Here is a 15,543-nt window from a genome sequence, read left to right as displayed (position 1 = left end):
TTGTAATTGAACATAATGATCAGGGGAGAGCGCGGACGCAGTCCCCCACTACCAGAAATTATGCAGTCGAGATTCCCACATTTGGGGAATTCGCAGGGGTCAGCACAACCGAAGTGCAATGGCTGGGCCTCGCCCTGGGTGAACCACCTTCTTGATCATGGTATCTCCCCTGCCAGGTAAGTATGAGTTGGGAGCACCGGAGACAGGGCCCTAGCTCTGAGACACAGTTGTTTGGCTCACGGTGCCTGCAATGCATATTCGCAGAGCCCAAAAGCCTTCGGTAACGCCTCGTCCTCCTTTGATACAGGATTTGTTGAAGTGAAGCAAACACTGCTGTGAAATGACTAGGCTGTGAAATGACATATACATTAATTTATCACATTTCTTGGCTCCCGTCCTTTTATTCCCCTTGCCAAAACAGAGTAAAACTTCCTGAGAAGCCACCGGGTAACCTCTGGCCGTCTCTGAGAAATCACAGCAAAAGCCAGATGACACAATGCCTTTGTCTCTGAGACAACACCAACTGCTATGAATTCTGGAAAACAAGCATGCAGGCAGTACAAGTTTTTCTAGCATACGTGACTGATCAAAACAGCCAACTCGGGGGAGGAGAGAACACGTCTCAGCCTTTGTCAAGCATGAAAACTTGTTTTCACACAAGACCTTCTGGGAGACTTGGTGAGAAGCTTGGTGGCAGCATTTAGGACCAAATGTATGCAGTTCAGGGATGTATTGCTAAGACAGGCTCAAAAGCCAACCACATTAGCCAGGGCAGGAGGAAATAAAGATGTGTCTACTTTTGATTGGCAGAGGGTTGGGAATGTTGCATACTGGGATCGGAAAGCAAAGAGAGGCCTACCGTGAAGGTGGTGACTGTCACCGAGAGCCTCCTCTGCTGCTCAGGAACAGAGGGCCATGCTGACTCTGGTTTCTCTTCAAAGCGCACAAGTCTTTCGCCTTTTACTAAAGACTTCCGTGGAGAGGAACATCCATGAGTTGAATATATTTTTGGCAGGCTTTGCTCTATTGCTGAGCCTTTTGAAATTGTGAAAAGTCAAAGAGCTGTCCAACTTCAGAAACCCTGTGTCCACAAAGGAGAGGTTGGGCGGAGGCGATAAGCAGCAGCCATTGTTATGCGTGCGTACGTACGAGGTACCACAACACGTGAGATTTGTGCCAAGAGCTCGGCACGGACATCCACCACTTGGGGGTTATCGCTTCTCGGCCTTTTGGCTTAGACTGCGATCACCTCCTTTTGCTGGGTAAATTTTTGTCTGTCGTGACATAAATTTAAACCAGTTGTTGGGAGGATATTTAAAATATTCCTTGTTTCAAAGATTAACAAGTCATTTATATTTGTTGATCTTTGGCCCTAGGAGAATATTTGTTTTTGACGCATTTCTGTACCCCCCTAGATTTCATTTGGAAAGAATCCAGTTCAAAGGTAAGTGTCTTTTAGTTCATTTCCTTCCCTGGTTTTAAGACATTTTAAGTTATTTAATTGTTCTAGTTTTCTGTTACATTGAATTGGTTTTAGAGCTTTTGTGTTTTACTTGTTTTTAGCACCTTGCTTGTGGTGCCTTCAACATGTCGGCCAACCATGCCGGCATGCGGAGGCACCACAGCGTCCGTTTTTACTTTCATGAAGAAGATGGAAAGCTCCTGGAGATGTCAAGACTTGACTTCTCTAGGAAGCTTGTCCAGAAAGCCTTGGGCTTCACTGCTGAGGATTTAAACTGCATTTTGACCCTCCCTTTTAACAAAGGTTTTGATGTTAGCTTTCGTTCTGCATTTGTACTAAGAGAATTTTGGACAAGATTTGAAGATGCTAAAACCCAGTTTTCTGCTTTCAAAGTTGAGAAACTGACTGACAATGCCAATAAAACGGTCATTGTCAGAATGTTCAATGAGACTGTGAATGCAGAGGACATTTCTGTGTGGCTGGGAAGATATTGCACTGTAAGAGGCCAGGCTACCAAAGTGAGAGATGAAGATGGCATTTGGAATTGTGCTTGGAGAGTCCCCATCCAACAATGGCAGGACTCCCAAGGTTACCAAGGCCTGAAACATCTGCCATCCATGATAGTGCTGGGAGAAAACAGGGGCTATATCCACTACCAGGGACAACCCAAGCTCTGCCGCAGGTGTGGTGAGCATGGACACCTGGTAGAGGCATGCAAAAAGTTGTTTTGTGGAAAATGCAGAGAAATTGGGCACACTTTTGAAGAGTGCACCAATGGCAGGAGGTGCAATCTTTGCGGTGAGTCAAACCACCTGTTCAGAGATTGCCCAAAATCCTTTGCCAACAAACTAAAAGCAACAAGAGTGATATTACAAAATGGTCGACAAGGTGAAGAAGTGAGAGAGCTTATTGAAGAGGCTGGGCTGGAAAATTCAAATCTCCCGCCAAATCTTGTGAATGGAGGAGAGACATCAGGTGAGGTGGGAGAGGAGGAGGGGCCTGCACAACCCCCACCCCTGGAAAGTCCCAAGGAAGGTGAGGCAATGCAGGCAGAGGGCGGAGCTAGTAATGAAATCCAACCACATGACAATAGTGAGGATGCCCCCCTCCCCAATGCCCAGCAAAAAAAGAGACTTGCATCAGAATTCTCATCTGAGACTCCAGTCTCAGATAAGAGGGGAAGAGCTGGGTCTCTCTCAGACAGTTCTTCTGTGGAGGAGCCCAGAGTCTTCCCCCCTAATTCTCCAAATGAGATCTCTTTCCTTTCAATAGCTCTGCAATCAACCCCAAAAAACTCAAACCTCAATGCAGCATTGCGTCAGAGACCGACCCCTAGGGTCCGAAGGGGGACTGGAGCTCAACTCCCACACTCTTCACCTGAAAGAGTAAAGGAAGAGCTCCATTCACAAGAAATTGCTTAAGGGCTTAACTGGCACACATTTTGAAATGTCTTAATTAAATTGTAAGCCTTTTAAACAATGTCATACCTGTATATTTTAATTCTACTCATGGCGCTCACCTTCTCAACCATCAATGTTAGAAGTGTGAAATCAAGAGTTAGAGCCCAGAGCATTTTATCCTTTATCTATTCTTTTAAGTCAGATGTGTTTTTAATACAAGAGTGTGGCATACCGTTTTTAAAGCAATACAGACAGTGGGAGGAGATGTGGCCACAAACCTCGATATGGAGTGGCTCAAACTCGAATAAAAATGATGGAGTGGCCATTTTAATAAAAAATCCTCAGGTGGTGGTGAAGGGCAGCACTGTGGTGAGAGATGGTCGGGCACTTTTAGCACATTTGACTTTTATGGGACAACATTTTAACGTGTTAAACATTTATGGTTTTAATGATAAGAATGACAGGTATGACCTTTTAGAAGACTTGCAGTCCCACATGCTAGGTAGGGATCCACTAATTGTAGGGGGGGACTTTAACTGTGTTTTAAGCAAGAAGGATAGAAAAAGAGCAGGGGATGATTTTAAGGTTGATAAAACATCTGTTTTATTGCAGGGCATTTGTACAGATTTTAAACTCAAGGACTGTTTTAAAACCATGCATCCCAGAGAGGAGGGCTTCACCTGGTTCAGTGGTGATGGCACCAGAGCCTCTCGCATAGACTATGTTTTTACACGAGACTGCCCAACAACCTATGCTAGATTAACTCCAGTTTTCTTCTCTGATCACCTCATGCTATCCTGCACCCTATCACTCCCTTCAGGTGTGACATCAAGAAGTGGTCTGTGGAAACTCAACTGCTCCCTTTTAGAAGACAAGACTGTAGTGAGTCAATACAGGGAGCAGTATAGAGAATGGCAGACCCTTCAAGACTTATACGATACACGTGCACACTGGTGGGAAATGGTGAAGGGAAAGACCCAGACTTTTTTTAAACAGGCAGGTAGGAAAAAGAAACTTCATGAAAACCGACGCATGATGGGACTGCAAAAAAGATTACAGCGCTATTTTAAACTCAACCAAAAAGGGATGGATTTTAACGAGGAGATGAAGCAAATCAAAACAGAAATGTCAATTTTAGCTGAAATAAAAAGCAAGGGTGTCATTTTAAGGAGTAGGGAACAGGAAATAGAGGAGGGGGAAAAATGCACAAGATATTTTTTTAAGAAAATTATTAATAAAGGAGGAGGCATTTTAAAACTATGTAAAGAGAATGGTTGCACAGTCGACACAACAGAAGAAATCAAAAATGTTGTGGTGGAGTTTTATACATCCCTGTACAAGGAAAAACCTGTTCTTCAAGACACCATAAATGAATTGATAAATAACGTTGAAAAAATAGTGAGTGACAAGGTGCTTTTAGCCCAAGATTTTACTATTTTAGAGTTAAATAAATGCATCTTGAGTTTTAAGAAAAGCAAGTCGCCAGGACAGGATGGACTTCCTTTAGAATTTTATTTGACCTTTTGGGACCTTTTAGCACCTGACTTGCTGGCTGTTTTTATGGACTTTGAACACCTTGACACACTTCCAGACAGTTTTAGGGTAGGGATAGTGACTCTACTTCATAAAAGCAAAGACAAGACTGACTTGAAGAACTGGAGACCTATCACACTTTTAAACTGCGACTGTAAACTGTATAGCAAACTTTTAGCTTCACGCATGTCATTGTTTTTAAAAGAGTTGATTCACCCGGATCAAGCATGTGCCATCCCGGGGAGGAAGATCACTGACAGCCTCGTACTGATCCGAGACACCATCTGTTATGCGAGAGACAGAAACATCCGGCTAGTAGTCCTAAACCTAGATTTTGAGAAAGCTTTCGATCGGGTCTCGCACCAGTACCTTTTTCAGGTACTGCAAAAAATGGGGTTCCCGGAAAAGTTTATAGGCTGGGTGGGCTTGCTGTACCGGGGTATTGTCAGCAACTTTGTCATTAATGGGCATTTGACAAACGCAGTCAATATTAACTGCGGTGTCCGTCAGGGTTGTCCGTTATCTGCCCTCCTCTATGTCATCTGTATAGAACCACTGGCACAAATCTTGAGAAGGGATCAACTAATCAATGGGGTTAAAATTCCAGGGAGTGGGGGACTTGAGACAAAATGTGTTTTATATATGGACGATGTGAACATTCTATGCACTGATCTTTTATCTGTCAACCGGACGCTGGACCTGACTGACTGGTATGGACGGGCCTCTGGGTCAAAACTTAATAGAAGCAAGACCCAAGCCCAATTCTACGGACCATGGACTGCGACTGAGATGACAAGACTCCCTATGACGACGACCCAGACTGACCAAAAAATACTGGGGATTAAATTTGACAGGGAGGGAGGTGGCAGAACAAATTGGCCAGACCTGGTAGGGAAAGTGAGGCAGAGACTAGGGTTTTGGGGACTTAGAAGACTGACCCTTGAAGGCAAGGTTTTAATCATCAAAGCAGTGATTTTACCCTTGCTTTTACTCATCAGTTCTGTTTTTATCCCACCCAGACACGTGTTTTTAGACCTTGACCGAGCCATATTTTACTTCCTGTGGGGTTCCAAGTGGGAGAGACTGAGGAGATGTGTAATGAAGAGGCCAAAAGACAAAGGAGGGAAAGGAGTTCCCGACCTTTTCTTGTTTTTAGGAAGCAGATACACCGCAGAACATATAACACAAGCCACAGACCCCTTCAGAAATCCAAAGACAACAGGGATGACACGATTCTGGATGGGATTTTACCTCAGAAGACTCAAGATTTTACCAATGGATCTTAAAATACCTGTGTCTTTTAACCTACCACCAGCCTATGTTTTTATCCAAACCTTTTTAAAACATTTTAACCTGGAGCAGGAGGAGTTGCATATTTTAACTAACCATCGATCTCTGATCTCTGTTGTGCAGGAGCAGGAACCAATGAGTCCAGTGCGCGGGCTTGCATTCGGTGAGCCCAAAACAGTTTGGCGCAACGTGAACCATCCCTCTCTCCCAAACAGACTCCGGGACCTGTCGTGGATGGTGGCTCATGAGATCCTCCCAGTCAGGTCCGTTATGCACTCCAGAGGCATGTCAGTGCACTCAACCTGCCCCCGACCTGGTTGTGGCGCACCGGAGTCGGTGAGGCATCTGCTCTGGGAGTGCAGTGCTGCTGTAGACCAGTGGGCAATGGCCGGCTCCTTGAAATTCCCGTACTTGCCAGCAAGGGAGGTCCTCACAGCACAACTAGTGCTCTATGGGGTGAGCCAGCAAGTAAAAAACAAAAATGACTTTGCAAGGCAGTGGCTCACCCTCGCCGCCATCAAAGACGCCATTTGGACCTCCAGAAACTTGCTGGTAAGAAGGCACATGCAGATCCCCCCCGTGGCTGTGATCCGAACGGCCATGGCAACGGTCAAAGTAACCGGAGCTACAGGCGGCAGGCCTAGGACACAGCCACAAAGAAGAATCGCCTCTGTGCCCATTCGGATGAAGGAGTCGGAGTCACACACAAAAAGGTCAAAGCAGCGGCGGCCTGGCTCTCCGGGTGAGGCAGGTGGGAAGGAGCAAGAGGGTGAGGAGCTCTGAGCACCATGAGAGGGTACCGAGAGACCAAATGTTTGGGGGAGCGGGATGAGTTAACATTGATAAGGACTCACCCTGTTCTTGCTCAATAGGTTTTTAACCGATGCACCCCCCTTTTTTAAGTATCAAAAGAAATTGCTATTATTGTTTTAAACATGGTTTTTACAGTTTCACTGTACTCCTAAAATGTATCAATAAGTCAAATAATTGTAAAACGTCTTACTGTTGACATATAAAAATGTTATGAGAAAATGATGTGATCTGTAACAATAAATCTTTTCGAAAGAAAAAAAATCTGTTCTTATCAGTTTAATATCTGATATGTCCTCTATAAGAGGACTACATATTAAGCCGATTTTTAGCACGAGGGGCTGAAATTTGGAGCTTGCTCCTTTCACTCCACGCATCGACCTAGCATTGCAGTGCCGCTGGGAACGGTGCACTCTGTTCTTACCTTGTAGAAAACCAAGCACTCAAACAATTGTCCTGTTTCAAAAGTCAATTCACAGCGGGTGAAGGAAATGAAGGTAATGGTCCGGCAGAGAGAGAGAGCCAGTGTGTAAGGGATACAACGTCATAAGCACAGTCTCCTTTTGCCTTGAGTCTTGATTGAAGAACAATCCAGAAACTCTGATCAGGGGTTCCCAATTCCTTACGGATTGATATGGCTGCAGTAGATGTCTACTACACGTCTGTGCCTGACCATGCACGGCTCTCAGTGGGATCCCAATGAGCTTGAACTGGATTCCAAATTGAGTTGGAAGCCTTTGTCAAGCATGAAAACTTGTTTTCACACAAGACCTTCTGGGAGACTTGGTGAGAAGCTTGGTGGCAGCATATAGGACCAAATGTATGCAGTTCAGGGATGTATTGCTAAGACAGGCTCAAAAGCCAACCACATTAGCCAGGGCAGGAGGAAATAAAGATGTGTCTACTTTTGATTGGCAGAGGGTTGGGAATGTTGCATACTGGGATCGGAAAGCAAAGAGAGGCCTACCGTGAAGGTGGTGACTGTCACCGAGAGGCTATAATGCCACTCCAACATCCACCACAAGCCAGTGGCATCAGTGAATGCGTGGCTTTGGGAGTACAAAACACGCCGTAAAAGCTAGAGCTATACATTTTTGCCAGCATTTCTTGTAATTGAACATAATGATCAGGGGAGAGCGCGGACGCAGTCCCCCACTACCAGAAATTATGCAGTCGAGATTCCCACATTTGGGGAATTCGCAGGGGTCAGCACAACCGAAGTGCAATGGCTGGGCCTCGCCCTGGGTGAACCACCTTCTTGATCATGGTATCTCCCCTGCCAGGTAAGTATGAGTTGGGAGCACCGGAGACAGGGCCCTAGCTCTGAGACACAGTTGTTTGGCTCACGGTGCCTGCAATGCATATTCGCAGAGCCCAAAAGCCTTCGGTAACGCCTCGTCCTCCTTTGATACAGGATTTGTTGAAGTGAAGCAAACACTGCTGTGAAATGACTAGGCTGTGAAATGACATATAAATTAATTTATCACATTTCTTGGCTCCCGTCCTTTTATTCCCCTTGCCAAAACAGAGTCAAACTTCCTGAAAAGCCACCGGGTAACCTCTGGCCGTCTCTAAGAAATCACAGCAAAAGCCAGATGACACAATGCCTTTGTCTCTGAGACAACACCAACTGCTATGAATTCTGGAAAACAAGCATGCAGGCAGTACAAGTTTTTCTAGCATACGTGACTGATCAAAACAGCCCACTCGGGGGAGGAGAGAACACGTCTCAGCCTTTGTCAAGCATGAAAACTTGTTTTCACACAAGACCTTCTGGGAGACTTGGTGAGAAGCTTGGTGGCAGCATTTAGGACCAAATGTATGCAGTTCAGGGATGTATTGCTAAGACAGGCTCAAAAGCCAACCACATTAGCCAGGGCAGGAGGAAATAAAGATGTGTCTACTTTTGATTGGCAGAGGGTTGGGAATGTTGCATACTGGGATAGGAAAGCAAAGAGAGGCCTACCGTGAAGGTGGTGACTGTCACCGAGAGGCTATAATGCCACTCCAACATCCACCACAAGCCAGTGGCATCAGTGAATGCGTGGCTTTGGGAGTACAAAACACGCCGTAAAAACTAGAGCTATACATTTTTGCCGGCATTTCTTGTAATTGAACATAATGATCAGGGGAGAGCGCGGACGCAGTCCCCCACTACCAGAAATTATGCAGTCGAGATTCCCACATTTGGGGAATTCGCAGGGGTCAGCACAACCGAAGTGCAATGGCTGGGCCTCGCCCTGGGTGAACCACCTTCTTGATCATCGTATCTCCCCTGCCAGGTAAGTATGAGTTGGGAGCACCGGAGACAGGGCCCTAGCTCTGAGACACAGTTGTTTGGCTCACGGTGCCTGCAATGCATATTCGCAGAGCCCAAAAGCCTTCGGTAACGCCTCGTCCTCCTTTGATACAGGATTTGTTGAAGTGAAGCAAACACTGCTGTGAAATGACTAGGCTGTGAAATGACATATAAATTAATTTATCACATTTCTTGGCTCCCGTCCTTTTATGCCCCTTGCCAAAACAGAGTAAAACTTCCTGAAAAGCCACCGGGTAACCTCTGGCCGTCTCTGAGAAATCACAGCAAAAGCCAGATGACACAATGCCTTTGTCTCTGAGACAACACCAACTGCTATGAATTCTGGAAAACAAGCATGCAGGCAGTACAAGTTTTTCTAGCACACGTGACTGATCAAAACAGCCAACTCGGGGGAGGAGAGAACACGTCTCAGCCTTTGTCAAGCATGAAAACTTGTTTTCACACAAGACCTTCTGGGAGACTTGGTGAGAAGCTTGGTGGCAGCATTTAGGACCAAATGTATGCAGTTCAGGGATGTATTGCTAAGACAGGCTCAAAAGCCAACCACATTAGCCAGGGCAGGAGGAAATAAAGATGTGTCTACTTTTGATTGGCAGAGGGTTGGGAATGTTGCATACTGGGATAGGAAAGCAAAGAGAGGCCTACCGTGAAGGTGGTGACTGTCACCGAGAGCCTCCTCTGCTGCTCAGGAACAGAGGGCCATGCTGACTCTGGTTTCTCTTCAAAGCGCACAAGTCTTTCGCCTTTTACTAAAGACTTCCGTGGAGAGGAACATCCATGAGTTGAATATATTTTTGGAAGGCTTTGCTGTATTGCTGAGCCTTTTGAAATTGTGAAAAGTCAAAGAGCTGTCCAACTTCAGAAACCCTGTGTCCACAAAGGAGAGGTTGGGCGGAGGCGATAAGCAGCAGCCATTGTTATGCGTGCGTACGTACGAGGTACCACAACACGTGAGATTTGTGCCAAGAGCTCGGCACGGACATCCACCACTTGGGGGTTATCGCTTCTCGGCCTTTTGGCTAAGATCAAGTGTAGTATCTGTTCTTATCAGTTTAATATCTGATATGTCCTCTATAAGAGGACTACATATTAAGCCGATTTTTAGCACGAGGGGCTGAAATTTGGAGCTTGCTCCTTTCACTCCACGCATCGACCTAGCATTGCAGTGCCGCTGGGAACGGTGCACTCTGTTCTTACCTTGTAGAAAACCAAGCACTCAAACAATTGTCCTGTTTCAAAAGTCAATTCACAGCGGGTGAAGGAAATGAAGGTAATGGTCCGGCAGAGAGAGAGAGAGCCAGTGTGTAAGGGATACAACGTCATAAGCACAGTCTCCTTTTGCCTTGAGTCTTGATTGAAGAACAATCCAGAAACTCTGATCAGGGGTTCCCAATTCCTTACGGATTGATATGGCTGCAGTAGATGTCTACTACACGTCTGTGCCTGACCATGCACGGCTCTCAGTGGGATCCCAATGAGCTTGAACTGGATTCCAAATTGAGTTGGAAGCCTTTGTCAAGCATGAAAACTTGTTTTCACACAAGACCTTCTGGGAGACTTGGTGAGAAGCTTGGTGGCAGCATATAGGACCAAATGTATGCAGTTCAGGGATGTATTGCTAAGACAGGCTCAAAAGCCAACCACATTAGCCAGGGCAGGAGGAAATAAAGATGTGTCTACTTTTGATTGGCAGAGGGTTGGGAATGTTGCATACTGGGATCGGAAAGCAAAGAGAGGCCTACCGTGAAGGTGGTGACTGTCACCGAGAGGCTATAATGCCACTCCAACATCCACCACAAGCCAGTGGCATCAGTGAATGCATGGCTTTGGGAGTACAAAACACGCCGTAAAAACTAGAGCTATACATTTTTGCCGGCATTTCTTGTAATTGAACATAATGATCAGGGGAGAGCGCGGACGCAGTCCCCCACTACCAGAAATTATGCAGTCGAGATTCCCACATTTGGGGAATTCGCAGGGGTCAGCACAACCGAAGTGCAATGGCTGGGCCTCGCCCTGGGTGAACCACCTTCTTGATCATGGTATCTCCCCTGCCAGGTAAGTATGAGTTGGGAGCACCGGAGACAGGGCCCTAGCTCTGAGACACAGTTGTTTGGCTCACGGTGCCTGCAATGCATATTCGCAGAGCCCAAAAGCCTTCGGTAACGCCTCGTCCTCCTTTGATACATTATTTGTTGAAGTGAAGCAAACACTGCTGTGAAATGACTAGGCTGTGAAATGACATATAAATTAATTTATCACATTTCTTGGCTCCCGTCCTTTTATTCCCCTTGCCAAAACAGAGTAAAACTTCCTGAGAAGCCACCGTGTAACCTCTGGCCGTCTCTGAGAAATCACAGCAAAAGCCAGATGACACAATGCCTTTGTCTCTGAGACAACACCAACTGCTATGAATTCTGGAAAACAAGCATGCAGGCAGTACAAGTTTTTCTAGCATACGTGACTGATCAAAACAGCCAACTCGGGGGAGGAGAGAACACGTCTCAGCCTTTGTCAAGCATGAAAACTTGTTTTCACACAAGACCTTCTGGGAGACTTGGTGAGAAGCTTGGTGGCAGCATTTAGGACCAAATGTATGCAGTTCAGGGATGTATTGCTAAGACAGGCTCAAAAGCCAACCACATTAGCCAGGGCAGGAGGAAATAAAGATGTGTCTACTTTTGATTGGCAGAGGGTTGGGAATGTTGCATACTGGGATAGGAAAGCAAAGAGAGGCCTACCGTGAAGGTGGTGACTGTCACCGAGAGGCTATAATGCCACTCCAACATCCACCACAAGCCAGTGGCATCAGTGAATGCGTGGCTTTGGGAGTACAAAACACGCTGTAAAAACTAGAGCTATACATTTTTGCCGGCATTTCTTGTAATTGAACATAATGATCAGGGGAGAGCGCGGACGCAGTCCCCCACTACCAGAAATTATGCAGTCGAGATTCCCACATTTGGGGAATTCGCAGGGGTCAGCACAACCGAAGTGCAATGGCTGGGCCTCGCCCTGGGTGAACCACCTTCTTGATCATGGTATCTCCCCTGCCAGGTAAGTATGAGTTGGGAGCACCGGAGACAGGGCCCTAGCTCTGAGACACAGTTGTTTGGCTCACGGTGCCTGCAATGCATATTCGCAGAGCCCAAAAGCCTTCGGTAACGCCTCGTCCTCCTTTGATACAGGATTTGTTGAAGTGAAGCAAACACTGCTGTGAAATGACTAGGCTGTGAAATGACATATACATTAATTTATCACATTTCTTGGCTCCCGTCCTTTTATTCCCCTTGCCAAAACAGAGTAAAACTTCCTGAGAAGCCACCGGGTAACCTCTGGCCGTCTCTGAGAAATCACAGCAAAAGCCAGATGACACAATGCCTTTGTCTCTGAGACAACACCAACTGCTATGAATTCTGGAAAACAAGCATGCAGGCAGTACAAGTTTTTCTAGCATACGTGACTGATCAAAACAGCCAACTCGGGGGAGGAGAGAACACGTCTCAGCCTTTGTCAAGCATGAAAACTTGTTTTCACACAAGACCTTCTGGGAGACTTGGTGAGAAGCTTGGTGGCAGCATTTAGGACCAAATGTATGCAGTTCAGGGATGTATTGCTAAGACAGGCTCAAAAGCCAACCACATTAGCCAGGGCAGGAGGAAATAAAGATGTGTCTACTTTTGATTGGCAGAGGGTTGGGAATGTTGCATACTGGGATAGGAAAGCAAAGAGAGGCCTACCGTGAAGGTGGTGACTGTCACCGAGAGGCTATAATGCCACTCCAACATCCACCACAAGCCAGTGGCATCAGTGAATGCGTGGCTTTGGGAGTACAAAACACGCCGTAAAAACTAGAGCTATACATTTTTGCCGGCATTTCTTGTAATTGAACATAATGATCAGGGGAGAGCGCGGACGCAGTCCCCCACTACCAGAAATTATGCAGTCGAGATTCCCACATTTGGGGAATTCGCAGGGGTCAGCACAACCGAAGTGCAATGGCTGGGCCTCGCCCTGGGTGAACCACCTTCTTGATCATGGTATCTCCCCTGCCAGGTAAGTATGAGTTGGGAGCACCGGAGACAGGGCCCTAGCTCTGAGACACAGTTGTTTGGCTCACGGTGCCTGCAATGCATATTCGCAGAGCCCAAAAGCCTTCGGTAACGCCTCGTCCTCCTTTGATACAGGATTTGTTGAAGTGAAGCAAACACTGCTGTGAAATGACTAGGCTGTGAAATGACATATAAATTAATTTATCACATTTCTTGGCTCCCGTCCTTTTATTCCCCTTGCCAAAACAGAGTCAAACTTCCTGAAAAGCCACCGGGTAACCTCTGGCCGTCTCTGAGAAATCACAGCAAAAGCCAGATGACACAATGCCTTTGTCTCTGAGACAACACCAACTGCTATGAATTCTGGAAAACAAGCATGCAGGCAGTACAAGTTTTTCTAGCACACGTGACTGATCAAAACAGCCAACTCGGGGGAGGAGAGAACACGTCTCAGCCTTTGTCAAGCATGAAAACTTGTTTTCACACAAGACCTTCTGGGAGACTTGGTGAGAAGCTTGGTGGCAGCATATAGGACCAAATGTATGCAGTTCAGGGATGTATTGCTAAGACAGGCTCAAAAGCCAACCACATTAGCCAGGGCAGGAGGAAATAAAGATGTGTCTACTTTTGATTGGCAGAGGGTTGGGAATGTTGCATACTGGGATAGGAAAGCAAAGAGAGGCCTACCGTGAAGGTGGTGACTGTCACCGAGAGGCTATAATGCCACTCCAACATCCACCACAAGCCAGTGGCATCAGTGAATGCGTGGCTTTGGGAGTACAAAACACGCCGTAAAAACTAGAGCTATACATTTTTGCCGGCATTTCTTGTAATTGAACATAATGATCAGGGGAGAGCGCGGACGCAGTCCCCCACTACCAGAAATTATGCAGTCGAGATTCCCACATTTGGGGAATTCGCAGGGGTCAGCACAACCGAAGTGCAATGGCTGGGCCTCGCCCTGGGTGAACCACCTTCTTGATCATGGTATCTCCCCTGCCAGGTAAGTATGAGTTGGGAGCACCGGAGACAGGGCCCTAGCTCTGAGACACAGTTGTTTGGCTCACGGTGCCTGCAATGCATATTCGCAGAGCCCAAAAGCCTTCGGTAACGCCTCGTCCTCCTTTGATACATTATTTGTTGAAGTGAAGCAAACACTGCTGTGAAATGACTAGGCTGTGAAATGACATATAAATTAATTTATCACATTTCTTGGCTCCCGTCCTTTTATTCCCCTTGCCAAAACAGAGTAAAACTTCCTGAGAAGCCACCGTGTAACCTCTGGCCGTCTCTGAGAAATCACAGCAAAAGCCAGATGACACAATGCCTTTGTCTCTGAGACAACACCAACTGCTATGAATTCTGGAAAACAAGCATGCAGGCAGTACAAGTTTTTCTAGCATACGTGACTGATCAAAACAGCCAACTCGGGGGAGGAGAGAACACGTCTCAGCCTTTGTCAAGCATGAAAACTTGTTTTCACACAAGACCTTCTGGGAGACTTGGTGAGAAGCTTGGTGGCAGCATTTAGGACCAAATGTATGCAGTTCAGGGATGTATTGCTAAGACAGGCTCAAAAGCCAACCACATTAGCCAGGGCAGGAGGAAATAAAGATGTGTCTACTTTTGATTGGCAGAGGGTTGGGAATGTTGCATACTGGGATAGGAAAGCAAAGAGAGGCCTACCGTGAAGGTGGTGACTGTCACCGAGAGGCTATAATGCCACTCCAACATCCACCACAAGCCAGTGGCATCAGTGAATGCGTGGCTTTGGGAGTACAAAACACGCTGTAAAAACTAGAGCTATACATTTTTGCCAGCATTTCTTGTAATTGAACATAATGATCAGGGGAGAGCGCGGACGCAGTCCCCCACTACCAGAAATTATGCAGTCGAGATTCCCACATTTGGGGAATTCGCAGGGGTCAGCACAACCGAAGTGCAATGGCTGGGCCTCGCCCTGGGTGAACCACCTTCTTGATCATGGTATCTCCCCTGCCAGGTAAGTATGAGTTGGGAGCACCGGAGACAGGGCCCTAGCTCTGAGACACAGTTGTTTGGCTCACGGTGCCTGCAATGCATATTCGCAGAGCCCAAAAGCCTTCGGTAACGCCTCGTCCTCCTTTGATACAGGATTTGTTGAAGTGAAGCAAACACTGCTGTGAAATGACTAGGCTGTGAAATGACATATACATTAATTTATCACATTTCTTGGCTCCCGTCCTTTTATTCCCCTTGCCAAAACAGAGTAAAACTTCCTGAGAAGCCACCGGGTAACCTCTGGCCGTCTCTGAGAAATCACAGCAAAAGCCAGATGACACAATGCCTTTGTCTCTGAGACAACACCAACTGCTATGAATTCTGGAAAACAAGCATGCAGGCAGTACAAGTTTTTCTAGCATACGTGACTGATCAAAACAGCCAACTCGGGGGAGGAGAGAACACGTCTCAGCCTTTGTCAAGCATGAAAACTTGTTTTCACACAAGACCTTCTGGGAGACTTGGTGAGAAGCTTGGTGGCAGCATTTAGGACCAAATGTATGCAGTTCAGGGATGTATTGCTAAGACAGGCTCAAAAGCCAACCACATTAGCCAGGGCAGGAGGAAATAAAGATGTGTCTACTTTTGATTGGCAGAGGGTTGGGAATGTTGCATACTGGGATAGGAAAGCAAAGA

General features: G+C 46.5%; 11 non-coding genes and 1 pseudogene across 11 annotated transcripts; 4 read left to right on the top strand and 8 right to left on the bottom strand.

Moving 5' to 3' along the window:
• Window positions 1-20: 20 nt before the first annotated feature.
• Window positions 21-184, bottom strand: LOC138413043 (U1 spliceosomal RNA). Its single transcript, XR_011245379.1, has one exon. It is a non-coding gene; the product is annotated as a U1 spliceosomal RNA (small nuclear RNA).
• Window positions 185-919: 735 nt separating this feature from the next.
• Window positions 920-1,032, top strand: LOC138412671 (U5 spliceosomal RNA). Its single transcript, XR_011245006.1, has one exon. It is a non-coding gene; the product is annotated as a U5 spliceosomal RNA (small nuclear RNA).
• Window positions 1,033-6,736: 5,704 nt separating this feature from the next.
• On the top strand, window positions 6,737-6,913 carry LOC138412576 (U2 spliceosomal RNA; annotated as a pseudogene).
• A 709-nt stretch (window positions 6,914-7,622) lies between these two features.
• On the bottom strand, window positions 7,623-7,786 carry LOC138413042 (U1 spliceosomal RNA). Its single transcript, XR_011245378.1, has one exon. It is a non-coding gene; the product is annotated as a U1 spliceosomal RNA (small nuclear RNA).
• An 835-nt stretch (window positions 7,787-8,621) lies between these two features.
• On the bottom strand, window positions 8,622-8,785 carry LOC138413154 (U1 spliceosomal RNA). The gene has a single exon (XR_011245490.1). It is a non-coding gene; the product is annotated as a U1 spliceosomal RNA (small nuclear RNA).
• Window positions 8,786-9,520: 735 nt separating this feature from the next.
• LOC138412643 (U5 spliceosomal RNA) lies at window positions 9,521-9,638 on the top strand. Its single transcript, XR_011244978.1, has one exon. It is a non-coding gene; the product is annotated as a U5 spliceosomal RNA (small nuclear RNA).
• A 176-nt stretch (window positions 9,639-9,814) lies between these two features.
• On the top strand, window positions 9,815-10,006 carry LOC138413293 (U2 spliceosomal RNA). The gene has a single exon (XR_011245630.1). It is a non-coding gene; the product is annotated as a U2 spliceosomal RNA (small nuclear RNA).
• A 711-nt stretch (window positions 10,007-10,717) lies between these two features.
• LOC138413041 (U1 spliceosomal RNA) lies at window positions 10,718-10,881 on the bottom strand. The gene has a single exon (XR_011245377.1). It is a non-coding gene; the product is annotated as a U1 spliceosomal RNA (small nuclear RNA).
• Window positions 10,882-11,716: 835 nt separating this feature from the next.
• On the bottom strand, window positions 11,717-11,880 carry LOC138413040 (U1 spliceosomal RNA). Its single transcript, XR_011245376.1, has one exon. It is a non-coding gene; the product is annotated as a U1 spliceosomal RNA (small nuclear RNA).
• An 835-nt stretch (window positions 11,881-12,715) lies between these two features.
• LOC138413039 (U1 spliceosomal RNA) lies at window positions 12,716-12,879 on the bottom strand. Its single transcript, XR_011245375.1, has one exon. It is a non-coding gene; the product is annotated as a U1 spliceosomal RNA (small nuclear RNA).
• An 835-nt stretch (window positions 12,880-13,714) lies between these two features.
• Window positions 13,715-13,878, bottom strand: LOC138413037 (U1 spliceosomal RNA). The gene has a single exon (XR_011245373.1). It is a non-coding gene; the product is annotated as a U1 spliceosomal RNA (small nuclear RNA).
• Window positions 13,879-14,713: 835 nt separating this feature from the next.
• Window positions 14,714-14,877, bottom strand: LOC138413036 (U1 spliceosomal RNA). The gene has a single exon (XR_011245372.1). It is a non-coding gene; the product is annotated as a U1 spliceosomal RNA (small nuclear RNA).
• Between the last annotated feature and the right edge of the window lie 666 nt (window positions 14,878-15,543).

Source organism: Paralichthys olivaceus, chromosome 12, assembly GCF_024713975.1.
Source record: "Paralichthys olivaceus isolate ysfri-2021 chromosome 12, ASM2471397v2, whole genome shotgun sequence".
Taxonomy (NCBI): Eukaryota; Metazoa; Chordata; class Actinopteri; order Pleuronectiformes; family Paralichthyidae; genus Paralichthys; species Paralichthys olivaceus.
The sequence above is the reverse complement of the archived record's forward strand: the minus strand, read 5'-3'. Positions and strand labels throughout refer to the sequence as shown.